The sequence below is a fragment of the Mustela erminea genome, chromosome 2 (genome assembly GCF_009829155.1).
Source record: "Mustela erminea isolate mMusErm1 chromosome 2, mMusErm1.Pri, whole genome shotgun sequence".
NCBI classification, from domain to species: domain Eukaryota; kingdom Metazoa; phylum Chordata; class Mammalia; order Carnivora; family Mustelidae; genus Mustela; species Mustela erminea.
Genome location: NC_045615.1, coordinates 5,893,229 through 5,916,331, shown reverse-complemented (window position 1 = coordinate 5,916,331; position 23,103 = coordinate 5,893,229). Strand labels below are relative to the sequence as shown.

The 23,103-nt window shown below is 40.7% G+C and overlaps 1 long non-coding RNA gene across 2 annotated transcripts in view; it reads right to left on the bottom strand.

Annotated features, from left to right (window-relative positions):
• Positions 1–289: 289 nt before the first annotated feature.
• LOC116584205 overlaps positions 290–23,103 on the bottom strand; it is a 92,302-nt gene continuing 69,488 nt past the window's right edge. Inside the window, exons 2-4 of one of the 2 annotated variants that reach the window (XR_004283092.1) lie at positions 9,200–9,424; positions 2,441–2,573; positions 290–1,230 (exon numbers count right to left, since the gene is read on the bottom strand). This is a non-coding gene — a long non-coding RNA (uncharacterized LOC116584205). Of the gene's footprint in view, positions 1,231–2,440; positions 2,574–9,199; positions 9,701–23,103 lie in introns of those variants that run through there. The other variant, XR_004283091.1, reaches the window with a different exon arrangement.

The window sequence follows — 23,103 nt, the reverse complement described above, 5'->3', positions numbered from 1 at the left end:
ATCAGAGAAAGGCAATTATATGATTTCACTCATATGTGGAGTTTAAGAAACACAACAGAGGAACATAGGGGAAAGGAGAGAAAAATAAAACAAGTTAGAATCAGAGAGGGAGACAAACCATAAGCAACTCTTAATTATGGGAAACAAACAGGGTTGCTGGAGGGGAAGGGCGTGGGGGGATGGGGTAACTGGGTGACAGGCATAAGGGGGGGACATGATGCAATGAGCACTGGGTGTTACACAAGACCGATGAATCACTGAACTCAACTGTGAAACTAATACTACACTATATGTTAATTAATTGAATTTAAATTAAAAAAATTTTTTTCCCCACTTTTTGCCTACTTAACCCTAACTTACGCTTCAGGTGTCAGCAAAAATGCTGTTCCTTAGAGAGACACTGAACCTCACAACCTAAATCATACCCCTGTGTCAATTAGTTCTTTGGTACAAGCACAGAAACCAAGTGGTTAATGCAGGAAGAAAGCGAATGAACTGGAACAACATGAGAACCTGCAGAGACTGAGAGGAAAACCCATGAATAGGCTCGGGAAGGATAGGGAGCAGGAACACACAGATCCAAGTGACAAGAACTGATGTTTACGCTATTTATCGTGCTTTCATGGCAGAGAATGAGATCCTGCCTTCCCTTGTCTTTCGTGTCTTTCCAGTTGAGGTTAAGTTCCAGGGAGAGAATCCGATGAGCGCAGCTCGTACTGTTGCACGAGCCTCATAGGAATGGTGTGGAGCCGGTCAGGTTCTCCTGCTTGAATGGAGAGAGAACATGAATGATAGCTCCGTGAAAACTGCACACGATGGAGGGTCATTCCCTTCTCAGGCAATGAATCCGTTCCTTTCAGAAGGAGGAATGGATGCGGGATGCCATGTGGGTGAAGTTTCCCATTGCACCCTTTCGTTGTGCCTTGTGCTTGCCTTCCACAGCACTAGTCGCCATCTGCAGTTACACAGTGCACCGAATACTGGCTGAGTGTTCACTTCTTCCTTTCCTTTTACATTTTCTTGCCTTTTTTTGCAGTCAGGAATAGCCCTGCAGCCAGTAAAATATAGGGAAAATGGTATATGGCCCTCTAAGCCTGGTCTCGAAAATCTCCCAAGATTCTCCACACTCCCCTGTCCACACAGCTGGGAATTAAAAGTTCCATAATGACGGGGCCACAACGTGGGAGAGCTGGGTCCTTGAGCCACCGCTTGGACAGAGCTGACCAAGATCTGAGCAAGAAATAAAATTTCATTATATGAAGTTGCCGAGATTTGAAAGGTAGTTTGTTACAGCAACTACCAAGCATTACTCTGACCGTTACCAATTTATTTTAGCGTTTATTGCTTACCCTCTGTCTTCTCCACAAGATTATAAACTTCACAGAGTCATAGAGGAGGTCTATCACTTAGCACAGAACATAGTGAAATTCAATAAATATTTGATAAATAAACAGATGAATTTTTCTTGTCCAACCTTTCTCGCTCCAATTTTTTCTCTGAATAGAGGCGGGAAATGAAAACTATAGACTTTCCTGACACTCTCTCCACCCACCCGATGGGCTTCCCACTAGGCAGTGGGTTCACAGACAGGAAGTCTTAGGCCACTTCTTCAAGTCAGTGTCACAGATGCATCAGAACTGCTTCCACACATCATGGGCACGTGAGGAATGTGATTGAAATCTAACAGCAGGTTACCTGTGACACTGCAATTGCTTCAGTCATTTCTTTGTCTTTAAAATGCCATATAATTGCTAATGTAATTAGTAATGTATACAGAGGGGGCTTGTGCAATTACTGAGTCCTAAGATCAAGTAATTAATGTTCTGTCAACAAAACAGCAACTGTTTCATTAACAACTGCTTGGATCTGGAAACAAGCATAATCAGATGCAGACAGATCAACTAAACATTATCAACTCAGCTGATTTTTTTAGACATGAAAATGTCAACCCCATAACAGTAAACACAATGGAACTTTAAGACTTTTTCCAGTTCAAAGAAATCCATAGTTGGGTGGATAAATAGATAGATAAATAGAGAAAGGGGGTAGGGGAGGGAAATGATAGATGATAGATAGATAGACAGACAGGGACAAAACCAAATAGCTTTGGTTTTTTCCAACCTGAAAGATACTAAGAATCACACATCTAAATACTATATGAAACTGAAATCTGAAAATCAGGAAGGTTATATGAATTTTAACCTCAGTTATGCCTCTGTTCTTTTCCAATATGTCCTTATAAAAAGCATCTAATCTGGAACGCAATTTTCTCATCTGAAAAATGAAGCAACAGTCTGAGCTTGTACACTACAATGGGAAAGGTGAGGGAAAGGTATGGATATCTAAGGCAAGGTTTGCTTGAGTGCATTAGCTTGTGCTGTGATATATATGCTGTATAACAAACAATCCTTCCAAATTTCCATGGATTCCAACAACAAACCTGTATCCTCGCCTGCGGGTTTGTAGGTCAACCTTGCAGCAGCATTGCACCAAGTTGGCTTCAGGACTATGTCATGTCTTTCTATTTTAGGACCCAGGATGAAGGAGCAGTAGGAGGCTAGACCATGTCCTCCCTATGGGAAAGGGAGAGAACACAGAACCTTCACCATAACAGCAAACCTCTGCTCACTTTCACTGGCCAAACCTGTTTGGCCGTCACATGGCTAAGCCCTCCAGTGGTGTGGAAAAGTCTACTCCTTTCGTGGGGGAGAGGAAAGAGAGGGAATATATGCTCCACAAGAATGCCCCACTGAAAAATTATTTTCAGTTTTGCAGTTTGTATCATTAGTCATGAGCTCTCTGGTTTCAGAGAAAAGTGATCAAATGAGCCAAATACTTTTTAAAAATCTATGTTTATCTGGAAAAGATGGCATACTATTTGGAACAAGAGAGCACTCAGACGAGAGTCAGGAGACACTTGTCCCCTAATAGTGTTACTATTAAGCTCATTTTATGAAGGCAAGTCCCTTCACCACTATGGGCCTGTTTCCTCACTGTTACAATAAGAACTTTTGACAAGGTGGTGTTCACGGTGCTTTTTAGCCTGCAGCGGATAACCTTTACAAGTAGATGTTCAGCACTGCTCGGAGTACAGAGTGATGGTCAGCTAATACTTGCTTATTAGAGAAAGGCTCAATGCAAAGGAGGCAAATGTAAAAAGAAAGCTGCTCAGTTGGGGAAATGTGTGTTACTAGTGGTTCCCAGCCCAGCCCCCAGCACTGCTTGGGTTGTATGGATAAAGCCTGCATCTTACTTGGTCAACTTGCCCACACAAACATTAACTCAATTGTGGATCAATTCAGAGCACCTGCTTTTGAGAGTTCTAATTTGGGACTCATATTTGAAACTATTGTTACATATTACAACATGTGGATCAGAAGTCATTGGAACACCCCCAGTAAACTTAGTTTCAGATGCTCTGGAAGACAGCTGTCTTTCCCTTTAAGGGGACCCTGAAACCTCTGAAAGTAAATTTCACAAACTTTACATACCCTAGATTTTTGAACAGACCACCCTTTATACGCCCTCAAAATTTAGTGAGAAATCCATCCAAATGATTACATGTGATGCCCTTAGACACTAACAGACAGCAATTGATTTTTTTTTTTTTAAAATTCCAGATTGACTGTATTTCCAGAGCCTGTCTTGTTTGGAATAAGGGGTGGGTGGGGGCAACAGAGGGCATGCCACTGGATGGGAAACATCAGACTCTTAGCTGGAGAACAAATGTTGCTTGCACATTTGATTAATAAAGCGACCTGGCCCCTCTCTTTTTCTCAGAAACAGAAAAAGAAATTATACTCCAGAGTTAATGCCTGAAAGCACTCTGACATTCATAACTTCCTGAGAGAGCCTTAACTCCATAATAGCAAGCTGTGAGACCTCAGGACTCCCACATCCCTGCCTTTCAAAATTTTCTGTCAAAGAACTCCGATGCCACTGGAAGTGCTGGGATGAGGTCTGAAAACCTGCTACCCTTACACTTTCTTTGCAGATTCACTTTTTTCTTTTTCTTTTTGTTCTTTCTTTTCTTTTCTCTCTCTCTCTCTCTCTCTCTCTCTCTCTCTCTCTTTTAAGTAGTCTCCATGCCCAACATGGGGCTGGAACTCACAACCTGAGACCTGAGACTGAGTCTCATGGTCCACCAACTGAGCCAGCCAGGACCCCCTTTGCAGATGTGCTTTTAATCTTTTCATGTTTAAGTGAAACCTACGTTCACATTTTTGGTATATAAAATACTGCCCCTGCCTTGCCTCTCCTCAAAATACTTTGAATGATACTGAGGCAATGTAAGTGTTCTGCTTATCATGTCTTCCAGCCACACACACAGTTTGGAACATTTGTAACCTTTGTGACTTCTGATGCGACACATCAGATTTTCCCCAGAATTTCGGAATTAATGTCTTGATCTGTACCTTAAGGATCATAGTACTTTATCTACATAGTACTTTATCCCTTTTGAGAGGAATAAAATGAGACAGCTGGTAGAACAACCAGCGAAGCATCTGGCACACTGAGGGCAAAGCAGCTGTCATCCACACCGTAGGATGTGCCCAACACCACATCCACTGTTAGCTCTGACACCACTGGGGTGTTGGTTTGCCAAGTTGGAGAGCAGCCTTGTGCTCTGCAGTGTGCTTTGCATTTCTGTCTCCGGTGGAGGGTAACTGAATTGTTCCCCAGGAAGGTCTTTGAGATCCTTCAGAACTTCCATCTTATCCATCAGACAATTTCCTGCCCCAAAGAACTCTTCACCGTATCCCCTCCTCTGTACAACACTCCCTGCAAACCCCACTCCAGGAGTACTCACCCAGTTGCAAGCTTCTGTCCTCATGGTGGGAGACTAGGCCTTCTCCCACAGCAGGAGAAGCAAACCAAAGCAAACAGTAAAGTCTGTCCTCATGGCTGAGCTGGTTTTACTCATACTTCTGATATCAACTGGGTATCCTACAATTCAGTTAAATTCTTATACTAACTATCTCAAATTAGCACCATACTCCAAAGGCCTACGGACTCTGTCCTATAAGACTGTCCTGAATTCGGGGGCGCCTGGGTGGCTCAGTGGGTTAAGCGTCTGCCTTCGGCTCAGGTCATGATCCCAGGGTCCTGGGATTGAGCCCCGCCTCGGGCTCTCTGCTCAGCAGGGAGCCTGCTTCCTCCCCTCTCTCTGCCTGCCTCTCTGCCTACTTGTGATCTGTGTCTGTCAAATAAATAAATAAAATCTTAAAAAAAAAAAAAAAAAAAGACCGTCCTGAATTCGGATACCAGTCTCAAGTGGGGTGCCCAGATCATTTACACTTCTGTCCGACTTAGAAACAAATTTGGGGTTCCCATAATCCCAATCAGGTTTGACAATTTGTTTGAATGCCTCATAGAATTTGGGAAAACACTTCACTTACCATGAGCAGTTTGTTAACAAAGAATACAACTAGGGACAGCCAAATGGAAGAGACACACAAGGGGAATGTACTAGGGACAAGGCATACGACCCTCTCGGCACCTTAGTGTCATAATTAACCCAGAAGCTCTCTGAACCCCATAGTTTAGGGGGGTTTATGGAGCTTTCACTATGTAGGCAGGATTGATGAAATTGCTGTAAATTGCTTATTAACTCAATCTCCAACCATTTTACCCTCTCTGGAGATGGGATAGGGGCTGAAAGATTCAAGCTTCTAATCCCAGATGGTCTTTCTGGTGACCAAACCCTACTGAAGCTATGACCAGTTGCCATCCAGGAGCTATCTGGGGCCTGCAAAGAGTTGCCTCATTAGAACAAAAAAGGCTCCTACCACAATTATCACTCAGGAAATTCCAAAACTTTTAGGAGGTCTGTGCAAGGAACTGGGAACAAAAACCAAATGTCTTTCAATGATATCAAAATGGTCATCATTTTCATCCAGTGAAATGGGCACAGAAAGTAAATGACTCCTGATTCCTTCCTTACATGTTTCTTGAGTGTTTAAGAGCAAGAAGGGATGACATCAGCACCTCCCTGAGGTGCTCCACACCTTAGATCTTCAATTTGTTTATTTATTCAACACATTAGGCAGAGAACTTCTCAATTTTATTCAAAGTAAACATTTACTAGTACCTACTTTGTGCCAACAATGTGCTAGGAAGCTGTTAGAAATGTCATGAAGAAGAAACATAAGAAGAAAGTTATGAAGAACTGCTGTCTTCAGAGAACTCCAATTTTAGTGGAGGAGACAATCAGGAAAACTTACAATAGAGGTAAGTGTGGGAGAAGCCCTTTCTGAGCGTTGGGTGAAGGAAGCTCCCAGAGAGTTCTTCCTGAAGAAAGGGCTGCTCCCCCTGTGTGACTCATGAGGGAGTAGGAAAGAGAAGGGAGGGGATTTATTTCTGTGCTCACATAAATGGTCAACAATGCGATGTAGAATCAAGCAATACCAATGCTGGCAGGAGCCTTGTGCATCTTTTCCGATCTAAGTGTTGTTCAAGGTCCAATAGCAGCAAATGTGAGTTCCATTAAAAGTTTCAGATGGAAGTTTGTACTCTTCGACCAACCTCATCATTTCCTCACTCCCTCTCTCTCCTAACTCCTGCCCCTGTAAACCACCAATCTACTCACTGTTTTCTATTAATTCTCCTTTTTTAGATTCCAATATAAATGAGATCATACAGTATTTGCCTTTCTCTGTCTGACTTACTTCACTTATCACAATGCCCATCAACGTTGTCACAAATGCAGGATTTCCTTCTTGTTAATGGCTGAATAATATTCCACTATGAATATATAATACATTTCCTTTATCCATTCATCTGTTAATAGATACTTATTGTAATCATCCTGCAGTATATATGTACATCAAATTGGCACATTGTACACCTTAAACATACACAATGTCATATGTTAATTATGTCTCAATAAAGCTTGAAAATTCTTTAATTAAAAATAAAAATAAACTTGAAACTTTTTAAAAGGTTCAAATCCAGAAATATACCAGACTACTCTAAAAAGTGAGATTTTTTGCTCATACTTTTGCTCAAAACATGATTGTACTTCAAGAAAAAGACTTTAATCTGTCTGTTTTGGTCTTGGGGTCATTTTGTCATCTCTAACTTTCCATCAAAAGGACAGCTACAATTTATTGACAGCTTATCACTTGCATTCTCTAAGTCCTTTCATATGTTTTCTCTTACACAAGGACTTGGAATGAAAAACCATTGGGGCAGGATCATAACTACTGAATGTTTTTGCTGCTGAGGCTTCACACACAGGATTAGTACCTCAATTCCATTTGATGTTGAGCAGGACACACAGCATAAAGAGTCAATTTATTCAACTAACATCCAGTGAACAAGCATCTCCAAAGATCTAGGCACAATCCAGACCGACAAATAGCACACAATTTAGCAAGGGCTCAGACTGTGGATATGATAATGACATACTTACAGAATACAATGTCTTTACAATTTTAGAGGAATGCAGTATGGGAGTTCAGAGGAGGATGCAACATTAGTGTATGTTCCTGACTACTCCTAACTAGATGACAGGCTTCAAGAGAACAGGGATCTATATCTATCTTGTGTACCATTCTAGCCTCTGTCCCTAGAACCCAGGAAAAACTCAATAAAGATTTGTTAAATAAATGAATGAATCAATGAATGAGTGAATGAGTATATTTTATAAATGAGGAAATAGATGCCCACAAAAGGATGTCATTTGATTTGACAAACCCCGCCCAGGGCTAGCCAGAGAAATCCACACCCAGGTCTCCAAACTCCTTCTAATCCGATGCTCATCACAGTAGATCAACTACCGAAGGTTCAGGAAAATTCTCCAAGAATCTCAGGCTCACTGCTTCATAACTAGGCTGGATAAACTTATAAAAACATACATCCTGGCATTGGACATGGCTGACTGTATAATTAGCTTATTTCCTACCCATATGGAGCAGCTCAGCTCCTGGGCCTCAGTGGGGAATTCCTCGTATGTTGCTAGGGTCGCCTTCTGGGATTACATCTTCAGAGGTGTGCAGGAGGAGGAGTCGGCTGTGCTGATAAATGAATCAGAGAGACAGGAGGAAAGCTGGCAGAGTCCCTGCAGGCGAGATGGATGGGGGGCTGCTATCCTCCCTTGGCCTTTTCTCCCTCTGACCTGAAGTGGACCCAGTGGGGAATTAGTGCCTGTTTCTGCAGAACTTACTGCTTAGTCATAATCCTCCATCTCAGGGCTGTTGTGCGGTGTAGGGGGGACGGCATTGAAGGAGGGCGGTGCAGGGTGAGAGAGGGAGGGAAAACCAGCAGAAGGAATAGGGGAAGAGGACAGAAAAGGAGACAAAGATGTCTGGAAAAGTTGAAGGGCCAGCAAAGCCTCTTTAACTCAGGTTTCATAAGTCAAGAAATATTTATCACCCTTGTGAGTCAAACCTCTGAAAATCAATAGGGCTTGAGAGTTGCCTATATTGATCTGAAAGCCCGAGATGTATTGAAATATTCATGGCTGGTTGTATGTGTTCAGAGAAGGCGCTGGGGGAGGGGCCTCTTGCCGTGAGGGAGATGGGTAGGTAGATTTCTAAGTAAAAGCCATTCGCATTTTCATTAAAAATAGATTAATTCTATTAGTTGGACTAAAACCTCACACTTAAAAGGAAATGAGCTTGTTTGTCAGACAAATAAGCCACTGGCAAACCCAGAAAAAAACATTTATTTATTGCTATTTAATAGCAGAAGAGCCGGGCAGAGTAGATAAAATTAGCACGGTATCCCCAGGGGGGAGGCAAGGGGCTGCTTTGTTTGCAAAGGCAATTTGGACACTGCTGCTTTGATCTTCACTTTGAGCATTTGAACAGGCATGTTAGTAGCACTCATTTCACAAGAGAATTGGGATTCAAGTTTCCCCAACAATCTAAAAAGCAGTACATTAGAAGGGGGTTGTCTGCCTGTAGTTTCAGAGTCTCAATACCCTTGATACTAATTTGATGTGATGCATTTCACCAGATGTGTCTACCTGAACGATAACTGATGCCCAGGAGACTGTGGTCCTGCTTGAGAGTATTAGACTTGGGTTTTTCCTCCTTCGAAAATGATTGGATGAAGGCATCCATAATTTAAAATCTGCATATAGATATGACATATGTTACAAATATTTGAGAAAATTCATGCAAGGAATTGAACAACAACAACATATGGGAAATCAGTTCCAAATAACAAGACAGAATTAAAAATAATCTGTTACCTGTAGCTACTCTCCTCTTATGTTCCAGTGCAACCGACAGAAATGGTGCCAAAACCCGACTCTTGAAAAAAAAAAGAGGGGAAAAAAAATATACAAAAAACCACCTCAATCCCAACAAGGCATCATGCTGTGGAGCAAGCATTTGGGAGTCTGAAGTGAAGGGCAGATTGGTTTAGATTCCAGCAGGGCTCATCATTCCCACATTCTTCAGGTGCGAGGATGGTCCTACCGAAAAAGCAGCAGTCATGGAACTGGATGGAGGGTGTATCAGTCGGCCACAATAGGACTTCAAGGAAACCAAACCATTCTGAGCAGCTAGGGCTCATGTTATGGGAGACAGCAAGTGCTATAGGCCCTCTTGGCTTCAGTGAAATTCAATTAAACCCAAACTTAAAAAAGCAAACAAACAAAAAACCAAACCACGTATGGTGGAGCCAGCCCTGGCTTCCCTAAGCAGCTATTTCAGAGAGATAGTGAGTCTGGCTCAACTCTCCAACTTCCCACAGCTTCATGACACTTTCCTTTCTGGGATTTCCGCCATATTGCTGTCACATAGCAACAAAGTTGAAGGAGGCAACAAGAGAGGGATGCAGAACTCCCTTACTTCTGGGAGGGCTTTACTGATGGGAGAAATCAATGTCTGTCAGAAAACAAGAATGACTATAATACCGCTGTTTCTTCCAGTGAACGTGCCATCCGCCAATGTCGTGTCACCTTCCTGCAGAATTTAGAAGGTGCTTTGTAATCTCACCTCCTTATTACCCTTCCCAGAGTATATTAGCGCTTTTATTGTTACTCCCTTATATGAAGGAAGAGGAGTGCAGAGACACTTTCCCAGGCTCTCACAGGAAGAGTCAGGATTAAGTTCCTATCCCTACATCCCTATTTTGCTGCTAAAAGAATGCACTTTTCTCTCTCTGTGGGCCAGCGCCTCTCCCCAATACACAGAAGAACCAATAAATCCTGTTACCTAGAGACTTCCTCATCGCCTACTGAGATAGCACTGTGGTTATTAGAAGCAGACAACATGCTCCAGGAGCATGTTCTCGGAGACGAACTTCCGGGGTGCCATCCTAGGCGATCTACAATGCAGGATCTGGTGATATCACTTGTAGGTTACAGCTTCTCCTACTACTCTCCCCTTGTGTTCCCTCACAGCTGAATGCTTTCTCAGAAAGAACGGGGGTGGGGCAGAAAGGCTCTGAGTCCTGTGATTGGGTTTTTCCTCTTACCCATCACCCAGCAGAAGTTTTGGAGGTGTAGGAGATTGAACAAAACCACTTTTTGTCTACACCTTGACAACAGGCTCCCAGCTTCAGTTCTGTCTTCCTCATTTTCAGGCTGTTCTTCTTCCAATCCATCATTTGTGTTTCCATTTCAGTGGTTACATGGCCAGTCATTTGATGGACACATGCTTGTTCAACGTCAAATCTGATTCCTGATGATCTCTACTAGCTGTAGGTGGGGTGTTTTAACCAAGAGTCCATAAATAACGGGTGGCAGAGGGCCTACAACTGTCCCTGAAATTGAATATAAAATGTAAAATTATGTGTTTGTGTGTGTGTCACTGCACCTTTTTTTCCAAAGAAAAAGGACCATAAATTCCATTATAGTCTGCATCCCAGAAAAGAAGAAGAATTATTAATATACAGCACAAAGTTCAAGCTCCTTATCATGGCGTTTGGGGTCCTTCATGACTCATCTCTCATTCTCACATTGTTCCTCTTCACTTCCAGGAAAGAACCATGAGTCTTTTAGGTTGGTGTACAAGCTGCTTCCTGTGCCTATAATGCTCTTCCCATCCTCCTGTTCCCCCTCAGGAAAATGGTTCAGATGTCCCTCCCTCCTTTCCTTCCTTTCTTTCTTTCTTTCTTTCTTTCTTTCTTTCTAAATTATGGTGTGTTAGTCACCATCCATTAGATGCTCCTCCTGTGTCTCCCCTGAAGTCCCAAAGCATTCCTTGCTTTCCACTGTGGTAGCACTTGTCACACCATGGTGTAATTCCTTGTTTATTTGACTATCTATATCCTGAACCATAACCTCTTAGAAGCTGGGGCTGTGTTTTTTTTTTTTTTCCTGAATCCCAAGCACTTAACATATGTCCCCAAATAGTAGATATTCAGCATATATTATAAAACCTACAATAACATGGTATGTGATGCCCAAAAACTTCAGTTGTGCAAAGTGTCATCTCTTATTTGTTCAAGATTAATGAAACGACCGGGTAGATTTTGCACAGGTGACCAGCTTGAAATTCTGGAGGTATTCTAGGAGTCAGGCTATGCAAACTGAATCCTTTCTGTGCCCTGCTGTGGTTTGGTGCCACCTGATGGTAATTCTTCACTCTGGCTTAAATATTGATGGAGACAACTCTGGGTCTGTAAATTGGCATTTTTAGGACAGTAGAAAGGATTCAAAGAATTTTCACTTAGCTAGGATCTGTTTCATTGAACAATGTGAGTGGTTTGGGCTGGGAGAAAACTGAGGATATAATCACCCATCCTCCACCCCCAGTGTGAGGTTATTTTGTTCTAGGGCTGCCTCATCCCCTGCTCCATGTCACCCATCTATACCCTCCCCCAAGAAGATCAGAACTTCAGCTCCATTTGAGACATGAGCTGGGCAAAGGACATGAGCTAATCACCAATCCCATGACAGCTACATTTGTGTATGTATGGAGGTATTTCACTCTGTTTGCAGAGACCATACAGGATTAGTGGACGCCATTTAATTTGAAGTCTCATTTTCCTCCTCTTCCTAAGGTCTATCCCCTTGAAGAGAACGTACAAGGACAGAGGAAGAATCTCATCAGTCTCTGGTTCTGAGCATCCTCAGGTACCCGTCCATGACCTCAGTGGGACCTCAGCCTGATGGGATATGCGTTCTTGGTGACACCAGCCCAGAAATCCAGCTTTATGCATCATGTCTTATTCCAAAAACCTGACAGCTCTGCCTTCTAAAGATTCCTAAATCAGGGATAGATTGGTGTGGGGAAATTATCCACTCTGTTCTCTACCAAGTATTTCATGTTTATTAGCTTACTTAATCCACACAAAACACTGTGAGTCAAATATTATTATTCCCATTTTGCATAAGATGGAGGCTGAGAAACATTAAATAACTTGTCCTGTGCCAAGGGCCAGTGGTCTGGATTTGCGTAAAGACTAGCTGATTTCAAAGCCAGTGTTTCTCCACGATGAAGGCGGAATGTCATAATACTACGCAGCTGGGGCTGTGAAGTCAGCCTGAGTGACCCACTAGCTCTGTGACCTTGGCCAAATTTCTTACCTGTTTGGTGTCTCCATTTCTTGAGTAAAATGGGGAAAAGGAGCTAATACACATAAAGTGTTTAGAACATATTTCAGGACTTAGTCAATGTAAGCCACTATGGTGATTGTAATAGATGTCTGAAAATTTGATAACCATATTTTCTAAACAAAACTTTGGACAAATAGTCTGACATGTAAAAGTGAATTTAAGTGTTGGACTGTTCGTCAGGCCAGAACACTGGACTCCATCATAGCTCTAAAAGTGGCCGTCATACCTCTATATTAGAGAGCACTGACTGGCATTTTCTTTCTACTTGTGACATTCTGTATATTCACTTTTTAAGCTACAGAAAAGCATTAGGATAATAATATGAAGAGGTTTTTTCCCCCTACAATAACCTCTAAATCCCTTTCCTCATCAATATGCTGGTAGGCACATCTATTTAATATGTATTCTTTCTCCTTTTTCCTCCCAGTGCTTCTTCCCCACACTCAAAGTGATTATTCTGTGTTTTCATTAAGAACATTTTCCATTTGCCAGTCCAGAAAACAGCTTCTCAATGTGATGGCATCATTTCCTGCAGAGAGGAGAAGTCTCTCCATTTGCAACCAATCACAAGGCCAGATTCAAACAAGAATTAACTTCCAACCCTTCTTTCTCAATGAGAAGGTCAAAGGCTGACCCTAGAGACGGCCTCCTCCTACTTCTGCATATAAATTCCAGGGCTTTTTAATAAAGTCTTTCTTGCAATTTTTTCCCTCTGTTTCTGTTTTATTCCTCTAATACTCTAATTTAGTAAAAATAAACCTAGCAGCTTCATGTCTCCTAAAAATCTTGCAAGAGTAATATCAGAGGCTGTGCCTCACGATGTGATGGTCCGTTTCATTAAGATGTATTATTTTAACATAGAGATATCTAACTTATTTAATAGACTTTTATTAAGAATATACAATGACTGGACTATGACCACAGAATAGAATAGTGGATGAGTAAAGCTAGGTCCATGCCTGTGAGAAGCTCAAATCAGAAGTTTGGAGAGTAAGTAGATATATTCAATGTCCCATGGAAAAGGCTGCATGAGACATAGGAACTGCAAACTGTAGGAAACAGAGAGAGCCACTCACCGAACTAGGAAAAAAAGCTTCTGTGATATTGTGATTTATAGGAGGAAATATATACTTGGTCTTTGTCCAGTTTCTGAGTCAGAGCTCCTAAAACCCTCAGAATTTCATAAGCAATAAGAGCAATGGGAGCATCTTCTGTTGTAGTGATTCCTTTTGTCCTTGGTTTTTGAAATAGTTCCAGAGCCATAAAGGTGAAAGGAGTGTCTTGTCATTTTTAAAAAACCCCTTTGAACCATACTTGAGTTTATGTTAATGAGGTGACTTTTGGAAACCCACTAAGGATGGGGTTGGTTGCCAGTGGAATTATGATTAAAGAGTTGGAACTTTCAGCCCCATCCCTACCCTCCAAACGGGGGAGAGGAGAGGAGGTTGAGTTCAGTCACCAATGGCTGAAGGCTTAATCAATCATGCTCGTGTAACGAAATCTCCATTGTAAAAAAAAAAAAAAAAAAAAAGCAAAACACAAAAGGATGGGTTTAGAGAGCTTGCAGGTTGGTAAAGCATTGGGAGGATGGCATATCCCAAACTTCACCAGGATAGAAACCTCTACGTTGGGGACTCTTCCAGGTCTTATTTTATGTATCTCTTCGTCTGACTATTGATTCATACCCTTAAGTATTCTTTGTAATAAACCAGTAACCTAGTAAATAAACTGATTTCCTGAGTTCTCTGAGCCACTGTAGCAAATTAATTGAGCCTGAGAAGTGTATCATGGAAACCTCTGATTTATAGCGAGTCAATCAGGTGATAACCTGGAGTTGTATTTGGCATCTAGAGTGAGGGCAGCTTTTGGAGACTACGCCCTTAACCTGTGGGATCGGACACTATCTTGCAGTAGGTAGTGTGAGAATTAGGTGAAATCTGTGGGACACCCAGTCAGAGTCCACTGAAAATTGAAGAACAGTTTGATGGTGTTAGGAAAAAACAGCTTCACAGACGAGCCAACCTTCTATGAGCTGGTCTTGAAACATGAACAGAAGTTTGCTATGATTGATGTAGGAACACTGAGGGAATCTGGGGAGTAGAAGAAGCAAATATAGGAAGAGAGAAAGAGTATCTACACTCGGCAGAATATAAAATAACTTATATATAAGTTATACATATGTCCACAAATATATATATTGTCCACAAATATATATATATATAGACAAGAGGCTGAGTTTTCTTTGGAGAGACTATGGGGGCTCTAACACTAAGACATAACCCATAACACTGAAGGATCATTTCTTTAAATGAGAGCGAAGGACCAGATTAGTGTTATTTGAGGATAAGTTATATAGAGACTCCTTCTCACAGGGAAAAAATTTGCAAACACACAGTGTTGACTTAACATTTGTATTATGTTTTACACAAATATAAAATTAGGTATGACTTCTTATAAGTATTAAGTAACTACAAAGTCATATTCACAAAGTAAATAAAAACACAACTCAAAAGACAATGAAAGTCATTAATTTAAGATAGTAAGTAATGTTGTGTGGCAGAAACTAAATTGTTATCCCCAACATGAATGGGAGCTGAAGGCTACAAACTAGTTACTTCGGGGTTTGATATGTTTATATTTCTGTGTGCTATGTGATGACAAAACTCTCATATCACTTTCCTCTTTTAAAATTACTGGAAACTTTCATTCATACAGTGTGCCATGATAGTATTTCATCCTAACTTTATGAAATGCATAATTCATCTATTAAAACTGACTCTGTTCTTTTTCATTAGCCATCTGTTAGAATATATCATTTCCAAGATGTCAAATTAAAGTATTAATTTATTTTAAAAAACTATATGTCTATGAAAGTGTCTTTTAATTGTAAATTATCTCTGGCAAATAAGTCTTGTATTTATTACTGGTAAAGAATTCAGTGTGAGTAAACAGAGAACACAAGTTGGTAGCTGTCGTTATAATATTAGGACCTGCCAACTTGCGCTCACACAGATAAGGCCAAGTACAAGTTCCCTTTGGGTTGTTTCCCCCACCAAAAACAAAACAAAACAAAACAAAAAACCCACCATAAACAGTGTCCTAAGATCACATAGCTCCAGATCTGTATTCAGATGCCCTGAATATTCTGAAAATATATTTATATCACTATTAAAATGAGAGGACAAAATTCTAAATCTCGTAAAAAAAACTTGTAGCTAAGAATATGTTTGTGGATCCCAGGAGCCTGCTGAACCCAGTTTGAGGTTGGCTGTGCCAAGGATGAAAGATCCTTTCCAGTTCTAAAGTTCACCCATTATCCTTAAAGTCAGAAATTATAAACTCCAAACAGGCAACTAAGTTGAGTGAGTCCTAACCAAAACCATCAGGTTATCCAAACTTGTCTTTTGTGCCCCAACCCACCGCTCGCTCTTTGTGCCCATATCTTCCTCATTCCTGGAATCTCAGAACTCTGTCCTCACAAAAATCTGCTCTTGGAAAAGAGGAGGATCCTGGCCCTTCATGTCTGAGTGTGGATTTTATTAATACCACTTCTTGCAAAGATGATACACATTAAGCTTGTGCCCTGTGTTTTAAATGTTTCTTTTTCACCTCTTATTATTAAGCCCCAATGCAGGCATTTCAGATATCCATAAACAAGTCCAGGGGAAAACTGTTTGATGGGGGAAGACAGAAAGGCTGGGAGGCATACCAAGGAGGTGGCGAGCCCTGGGGACATTTCAACCCTGAACATCTGGAGCCTGAATCACATGAGTGATGACAGCGAGAGGCGCACAATTATAAACTGGGCAGATTTGAAAATTGATCCTGAATCAAACAACCACTAATTTTCCTGGTCCCCTCTGGCAATCATCCTTTCAAACCACTCAGAGCTTTAAAATATGAAAATAATGAACTCCTAGCACCCCCCTTCCTTTCCTTTTCCCTTTCCTCCAGCTTCCCAAGCCCCTCCTCACAGAAACCTTCTGGTTGGCTATCTATATTCAAATTACGCTTTTCAAGCTGTCCCCTCAGTAAGTTCAAGAAGAGTTGATCCCCCGCACCCCCCCCACACACACAACTGCTGCTAAACTATAATTGTCTGTTGTATCTTTTACCCCCTTTTGAATAAGTGGTGTTAGATTTGCCACTTTGGTTAATCCTCAGGAATCTGACCTGTCATTACACAAACTTCTAAAAATATCAGCTTGCACTTCACAGTTTCCGTTTTGGTTTCATGTAATTCCTCTTCAATGTATTTTATTTGAACTTGCTAACCTGCTTTGAAGGGGGGAAAAATTGCTAGCTAGCATTGCCTGTCATCTGCAGTGTTTGCCGGGTTCTCAAAAGACCTCAAATGAGAATGCTGGTCTCTGGGTAGTTGAATAAAAATGAGAAGAATGAAACAGAGGCAAGACACACCGACACACACATTTCCCTTTGGTGTTTATGATTATGGCAGAGAACACATTCCTTCTCTGTCTTCTCTCAACCAGGACACTGGAAAGACTACAGTAATAGAAGAGATCCAGCACCTATCTATCGAACACCTGCTAAGAACCAAGCACTGCACTATGTGTGGGCAATGCGCAAAAGTGAGCTAATGCAGATGATAAGGAGAGATTCTTGGTAGGGTCAGGTAGGTGGGAATGGCAGAGCTGTAAATGAGAGTCTGAAATCATGCTGAGCAAGTAGAATAGCTCTTTACATAAAAACAACAGCCTGCCAACTTTGGCTGTCTGTAGCAGGGGATAGGCATGCCCCTTCAGATTATGGAATTGCTTCTGTGAGAGTGGGCTCAAATCTTAAGGAGTAAGACCAACTGTGAGACAAAAGCTGGCCATGCCTTCTCCACATATACACACTACCTGTGGTTTTCTATAGCTCTTTCTGGTCATAACAATGAAAGAACAAGACCTGATAGTGCCCCACTCTGTTCTCAAGAAGCCTACTAAGTGACACCTAGCCTGGACTCTGCTTTCCAAGAGCACAGAGATAGATAGGCTTTGTCCCTGACAAATAACCTCCCATGTGGATTACTACACAACACCTCTAGTGGTCTCTTCAGCAGCTTGAAAGGAGCTGCCTGAGCTGGTCTCAGAAAGCATGCTAGACCTGCTGGCTTCTATGGCCAGGTTAAGCTCACTCTACAGGTTCTAAGCTACATAATGAGCAAGATCACTATCGCTCTGATCAATTCTGTGCCTGAAGATTCCATCACGTCTCACAGGGTATCATCACCCAGCATTCAGGGCCAGCCTAGGGAGCCCTGTCCTGATGGCCCAAGCTCTGACCTGAAGGCCTTGCTTTTCCAGATCCATTCCTTTTCAGTGAAGTTACCCACAATAAGTTGTCCATGTAGTTGGAAGGATCTAGTGCTTTTCCATTTTACATTTAGTTCAATAAATGGTTTCCAAGTATCTCAACTTGGGCAAGGACTCATAACTTAAATATAAAAATATGATGAGTGGTGGACATGAGGCCAATTATACAGAAATAAAAAGGGTTATCAGAGAGTAGCATGAAACTGTTGTATGACAGAAAATGCGATCACTTTGATGAAATGGACAAATTCCTAGAAACATACAGCCTATCAAGATTGAATCAGAAATAGAAAACCTAAACAGACAAAAATCAGTAAGAAAATTGAATCTGTAATCAAACACATCCTCACAAAGAAAAGCCCAAGATCAGGTGTCTTCATTAGTGAGTTCTACCAATCCTTAAAAGAAGAATTGAAGTAATCCCCTCCAAATTCCTCCAAAATGTTGTATAGGAAGTAACAATATCAAAATTCATTCCATGAGGCCAGCATAACCCTGATACTGAAACTAAACTATGAGAAAATTATAAACCAATAGCCCTGATCAATAGTGATACATAAATCCTAAACAAAATACTAGAAAAGAGAATTTAATAGCACGTTAAGAGGATCATAAGGAGAGGGAGATTTTTTTTCCTGGAGTGCAAGGATGGTTCAAAAAATGAAAATCAACCAATATAATGTACCAATCAAACTAGCAGAATAAAGGAAAAAATGACAGTCATCTCAGTTGATAAAAAAAAATTGACAATATTCATTACCCTTTATGATAAAAACACTTGACAAACTGATAGTATAGAAAAACTACATCAACATAATAGAATATATGAGAAGCCCAGAGCTAACATAATACTTACTGGTATAAGTCTGAAAGTTTTTTCTCTTAAGATAAGAACAAGACATGGATGCCCATTTGGGTCACTTTTATTCTTGCAGTGCTAGAAGTCCTAGCCAGAGCAATTAGACCAAAAAAAGAAATAAAAATCATTCAAATTGAAGAGGAAGAAGTAAAATTTTCTCTGTTGGCAGATGACATAACCTTATATGTAGAAACTTCTAAAGATTACACACACAGACACACACACAGACACAGACACAGACACAGACACACACACCACTGTTGGAACTAACAAACAAATTCATCAAGTTGCAGCATACAAAATCAACATACAAATATTAATTGTGCTTCTAAATACAATGAATAATCTAAAAAGGAAATTAATGAAACAATTCCACTTTCAATCAGAAGGAATAAAATACTTAGGAATAGACTTAACCAGGTGGAAAAAGAATTATATACTGAAAAGCATAAAATATTGATAAAAATTTAAAGAAAACACAAATAAATGGACAGACATCATATGTTTATGACTTAAAAGACTAAATATTAAGCTGTCAGTATTACCAAAAGTGTTCTATAAATTTAACACAGTTCCTATCAAAATTCCAGGGACATTTTTTACAGAAATAGAAAATCCATCATAAAATTCCTATGGAATTTCAAGGAAGCCTGAATAGTAAAAACAATCTTGAGAAAGGAAGAACCAAGTGGGAGATCTTACACTTCCTGATTTCAAAACTTATTACAAATATATAGTAATCAAAACAGGGTGATACTAGCATAAAGACATTCAGAACAATGGAATAGAATAAAGAGTCTAGAAATAAAACCTTGCATATATCGCAAAATGATTTTATGGATGCCAGGAACACTCATTGGGAGAATATCAGTCTCTTCAACAAATGGTATTGGAAAAACAAGATGTCCACATGTAAACAAATGAAGTTAGACCCATATAACAAATGAATATTATACATATATATATATATATATGAGATATATGACCATATAACAAATGAATATAACAAACGAAGACAATATATATAATATATTTTTTAAAAATAATTGATTTGATATAATTAATTTCATTGATATATATACATATACATATATAAACATATATATGTATATATATATAATTTCTTGGATATAACATTAAAAGTACAGACAGTAAAAACAAACATAGACAAATGGGATTATATAAAACTTAAAAACCTTTGTGTATCAAAGGATACAATCAATACAGTGTAAAGACACCCTATAGAGTGGAAGAAAATAATTGTAAATTACATATTTGACAAAGGGTAAATATCCAAAATATATTAAAAATTCCTATAACTCAGCAACAAAAAGAATCAATTAATTTTATTTAAAAATGGACAAAGGACTTGAATAAACAGTTCTCCAGAGATATAAAGCCACCAAGTACATAAAAAGTGGCTCAGCATCACTAATCATTAATGAAATGCATTGCAAAGACACAATGAGATACCACCTTTCACCCACTAAGATGACTACTATTTTAAAAAACAAATAACAAGTGTTGGAAAGCATATGAAGAAATTGCAATCCTTGCACACACTAGTGGGAATGTAGAGTAGTGCAATTGCTATGGAAGATATTATAACAACTCTTCAAAAAGTTAAACATAGAATTATCATATGACTCAGCACTTGCATTTCTGGGTATATACCCAAAAGAATGGAAAGCAGGTTTTTGAAGAAATATTTGTACACTGTGTTCATAGCAGCATTATACATAATGACCAAAAAGTGGAGGCAACTCAATCATTGATGAGTGAGTAGATAAACAAAATGTGGTATATACAAGTTAACATAATATTATTCAGCCTTAAAAAAAGAAGGAATTCTAACACATGCATCAACATGAATGAACCTTAAGGCAAAATGCTAAATGAATTAAGCCAATCACAAAAAGGCAAAGGCTACATGATTCCACTTATGTGAGGTAACTAGAATGGTCAAATTCATAGAAACAGAGAGTAGAATGGCGGTCTCCAGAAGCTGGGGGAGAAGAAATGGGAGTTGTTTCATGGTACAGTGTTTCAGATTGGAAGGTGAAGAGTTCTGGCTATGGATGGTGGTGATGCCGGCACAGCTATGTTAATATATTTAATGCTGCTAAACCATGCACTTTAAAATGGTTAAGATCAATTCAGGTAAATTTTATGTTATGTTTATTTTTCCACAATAGCAACACTTTGAGACAAAACTATGATGAGTAAGATGTAAGTTATGTCCTTGTAAAGCTCATAACAGATGAAAAAAACACAAAATTCCAGTATGCTAGAGTAAGAAGTTGTTAAGAGGGGACTTTTTCCTAATGTCCTAGAATCACAGGCTAGGCCCCACAGCCAAACATGAAAGGAACCAGAATTTACAGACCCTAAAGAGATCCATGAGGACATGTCAGTGACTGGCACCAGACACTATGCCACGGAGCTTGCCAAGAGGTGTCAGAACAACTTGCCTGGACCACCTCTCACCCCACTTCTACTGGGAAGAAGGAAGGAGCATTGATCAGCTTTTTAAGGGAGGGGAATTTGTGGAAAGAATCTCTTTCTCTCTGGGGCGTAAAAGGGTGCCTGCCCTCCTGCAGGCCACCAAGGGATCCAAAAGGGCATCAGGTGTGGGCATCAGCAGAGCCAGCAGAGGAATCCTGACTCTTGCATCCCAGCTGGGTACTTGCTGAGCTGAGAAACCCGTGGGCCCCTTCTGAAGCTGTCTGAGGAGCAGAGCATAGAGAAGGTTGTATCTGTATTCTCTAAAGTCTAAAGCATATGACCATGTATGGAGTGTTGCCTGCTTCTCATCCTGAGATTCTGAAGATAGAAAGTTCCCTTGAGGCATCTGAGCCATCATCAGGGTTTGAAGGGAACATAATGATGGGTGTACAGAACGAACATGGGGCAGAGTCCACCTCCTCCCAGTTCTCATAAGGTCTTGGAGGTTGAGGAAGAGAGCCCAGTGGTACCTGCGGCTCTAGTTGAAGAACCAGAGAGCTTAGCTAAGGGACAGAAGCAGACGGGCAGACCAGACCTTACTAGGTCAAACAATGTCATGTCCAACCCAGAGGAAATCTAGAATGTGCAATGCTAGCAGGGCTGACAGCCAAAATGGGTGGCCTACCAAACAACTCCCTGGCAATGGAGAAGGCTGGGGTGAACATCCTCCAGAAAAAAAAAAAAGCAAAACAAAAACCTTCCATCCACCTACATAAAGACCACAATTTCAGCAGAGAGACAGAACTAGACTGAAGCAGAGTGAGGCAAGGGACACACGGCCAGAGCCAGACCAGACATCACTACTGTCCTTCTCCTGGCCTAAGCCCAGAGAAGCCCCTTTTAGAACATTCTGTTCCCTTTATCTTCTTTCTGTACCCACACTTCAGAGGAAATGCACCTTGGTGCGTGCCAAGGGGTGAGCAAAGAGCAGCCACTCCGTCCCACAAGCCTCACCTCAGCTGGGGAACTGGAAGCACTTTGGACCACACATGAGTCTAAATTTTTAAATGGGACCACACTAAGTTTTAATAAGTAAATATGATCGGATTATTGTGAGATTTAGACAACGTGCCATTAGAAGACCCATTTCCTGGTGAGAATGGGCATGAATGTTCAATACAGAGTATTTGAGGATAGCTAGTGGCAAAAAATAAAATCATATGATGTCTTTCCTCAGGGTAAGAATTTCCTTAGTCAACCAGCTATGTGAAGATAACACCATAGAACCCAGAGGAGGGTTACTTAAGGACATTCCGGGAGGTAGAGGAGGCACTGTAGAGAGGACTATGTTCAGCTTTAGGAGAACCTGCTATCTTAGGGCTATCTGGTTGGGTCAGTCAAGGCCCCTCTTCTTTTCCAACACCCAGTGCCTTAGATGTGAGGGCTCCTTGACATGAGGATCACACCTCTCATTCTTTCTCTCTGCATGGACCTTTCCCACCCTAGCGCTGCCTATTCCAACACACTACTCAAGGCTCTCATATCTTAAATATTCAAATTATCTCTATTGTCTCCCTACCATCCCCAGGAAACCAGGATCGCTCAGGTACCATTATACCTCCATACCCTTTCTTCCAGCTCAAGCACTCTCTGTCACTTATACCCATAAAGATGCTCAATGCTTGGAGCAGTAGAAGGGACCCTCTTGAAGTGTGTGGGCATCCTCTTAAGCTCTTGGGTTATGCACACATACAATATTATCTGGTGAAGACTCACCAGATAATATACAATTGTGATAAGTGAATAAATCACATGTTGGGACTAGGGAGGGAGAGTGGGCTCATATTTCAACAAGAACCTGTAGTGACCGTCGTGTTATACTACTACTACTACTACTACTACTACTACTATTAGTAACTCATCTTTATGGAGAGGTTAAAGGTGCCAGGCATGGTGCTAAG